Raw genomic sequence first — 2,614 nt, forward strand, 5'->3', positions numbered from 1 at the left:
CATGCATAGAAATGAAGACCCAACACAGCCATAAATAAATAAATAAATAAATACATTAAAAAAAAAAAAAAAAAAAAAAAAAAAAAAAAAAAAGTTGTGCCTGAGGACAGGAAGGTATGGGCCGCAAACGTAGCATTTATAGACCAGTCATTTGTATACGAAGTCATCAGATCTACCCCCTCCCCATTTTACAGATGCGGAAGTTGAGGCCAGAGAGGTGATGTGATTGGGTCGGGGGTGGGGGAAGGCAGGACTAGAGCTCAGGCTCCCCGGAGCTGAGCAGACACCAAGGTCCCTGGATGAAAACTAGTAGTGATGGCCTTGGGAGGCACCTTCTCGGTCTAGATTCCTGAAACTTCCTCTCGACCACAGGGAAGGGCTCTAAATCTCAAAGTCTTATAAGTTTGGCCAGAGGCTATTCCACGGTGGTCAGAAGTGGGTCCCCTGAGAGAACAAAGACTCTGGGAAGAAATCTGGGGAATCAGTGGGCTCAACAGCCGGTCTCAAATTTCTTCCTCTAAACCTACACCTGCCTGGGCCCCTGCTGGCAGACCCAGGACAAATGTCTGACTCCTGGCGTTGGAAATCCAGCCCAGGACGCAGAGCCAGGGGTGCAGGAGGTGTAAGCTGGCGGTAGGCCAGGGGCCGTCTGAGAGGCCCTTCCTGGGAACCCCGGCCCAGCACTCCCCTACGCCCCGACTCAGGGGTTCTCTGGGAAGACAGGCTGGTCCTCCTCTCCGCCTCTGCCCGGGCCGGTTAATATTCAATAGAAGTTACCTTAGGTCCCCGACCCTGCTAATACTGAGCAAACATGTGGAAAACATCATTCCGTGACTGAGCTCGCGCCGGGCACTGATAACACCAGCCTAACCTTGAGGAGCCCAATCCCCAGCTGCTGACAGCAGCCCTTTTCTTAGGCCGCCACTTGGCGCCCTGGTGGGTGCGGGCTGGTAGCCATGGGAGGGGTGTTGCGGGCGGGGCGGGACTCAGGCAGGGGAACGGTGCTGGGAGCTGGCATCCGTCCAGGATGGTGGGTCTGGGAAGAGGAGATTTCTTACCTTGGGACCTCTATCATATCCCACTAAATTCCCGGGCTCCCTGTACACTATCTGACTTTCATTCTCTGATTTCAACAATATGTGAAATCAGGAGAGAGTTGAATAGCGGGAATGTCAACGTTCCATTGAGAAATGGGGCATAGGATGTGCCCAAGAATCAGAGCTTGTCTCATCCTGCACCTTTTTTCAGCCGCTCAACAGATATTTATTGAGCACCTACTGTGCGCCAGGCTCTGTTCTATTTGTTGGGGCTACAGCAGCGGACAATAGGGATGATGTTCTGGCTTGCTGGAGCTTTTCTTCTCTTAGAGAGACAGAGAGTGAAGAAAGAAACAGAGAGTAAGTACCAAGAAGAAAAATAAAGCTGGAGAAGGGGCTTTCCTGGTGGCGCAGTGGTTGAGAGTCCGCCTGCCGGTGCAGGGGACACGGGTTCGTGCCCCGGTCCAGGAGGATCCCACATGCCGCGGAGCGGCTGGGCCCGTGAGCCATGGCCGCTGAGCCTGCGCGTCTGGAGCCTGTGCTCCGCAACGGGAGAGGCCACAACAGTGAGAGGCCCGTGTACCGCAAAATAAATAAATAAATAAATAAAAAATAAGGCTGGAGAAAGGACAGAGCCTGCAGGAGGGATACCACATCAGACAGGATGGTCAGAGCAGGTGTCTCTGAGACGGTGATATTTGCACAAAGACATGAGTAAATGAAGAAGCAACAGCTTAGCTGCAGGGGAAAGAGAATTCCAGGCAGTGGCAACAGCAGCGGGAAGGCTTTGAGGGAGACTGGCTGAGTGAGTCCCAGAACAGCAGGGAGGCAGGTTTGACAGGCAGAGAGAATAAAAGCGAGATGGGAGAGACAGGACCATCGCGAGGAATTGTCTCTTTACTCCGGCTATGATGGGGAGGTCCTGGTTTTGAGCAGTGGAGGGATATGACCTGAGTTGGGTTTTAGGGGATCCCTTTGTCTTTCGAGAGGTGCACAGACTGCAGGGGCAAGGCCAGAAGCAAAGTGACCGGTGAGGAGGGTCTGAACTGCCCCAGGGCCCAGCCCAGAGCGGGAGCCGCAGATGGATCTTGCAAAGCTTTCTGATGGAATTTGGAGTGTGAGAAAAAAGGCATATAGTGAGACTCCCAGGCTGGGAGGAAGAATGAACCTGCCTGTTCCTGGGATGGGAAAGACCCTGAGGAGCAGGCTTGGAGGGAAAAGCTTATAGATGGGGAAACCGAGGCCCAGAGAGAGGATGTGACCCCCACCAGCACATGGAGAGTGAAGGATAAATCCCGACAGGAACCCAGGTCTCCTGCCGCCTCGTCCTCCCTCCTTCCAGCTTCAAAAACATTCCAACGTGAGGCCTCCCGGACTCCAAGGGCCAGGCCAGGGCAGCAGAAGGACCACCTTACCTCTTAGGCCAGGTTGGGGATGCCCCGGGGGTGTGAGGCCCTGGTGGACGGAGGCCCTGGATCTCTGAGTTCCTGGCAGGGGGCCCCGCAGTCGGTCAGGAGGGAGCCAGAGCTTTCCTGAGCCACTCCTGAGAGGTTTGTCTACAGGACATGCACTTCCTG

The 2,614-nt window shown here is 54.2% G+C and overlaps 1 protein-coding gene across 2 annotated transcripts in view; it reads left to right on the top strand.

The window, feature by feature from the left end:
• The window catches only part of HNF4A (hepatocyte nuclear factor 4 alpha), a 28,446-nt gene that overhangs the window by 8,700 nt on the left and 17,132 nt on the right, over positions 1 to 2,614 (top strand). The window lies entirely within an intron of this gene.

Source organism: Lipotes vexillifer, unplaced genomic scaffold (assembly GCF_000442215.2).
Source record: "Lipotes vexillifer unplaced genomic scaffold, Lipotes_vexillifer_v1.1 scaffold53, whole genome shotgun sequence".
In the NCBI taxonomy this organism is placed as follows: domain Eukaryota; kingdom Metazoa; phylum Chordata; class Mammalia; order Artiodactyla; family Lipotidae; genus Lipotes; species Lipotes vexillifer.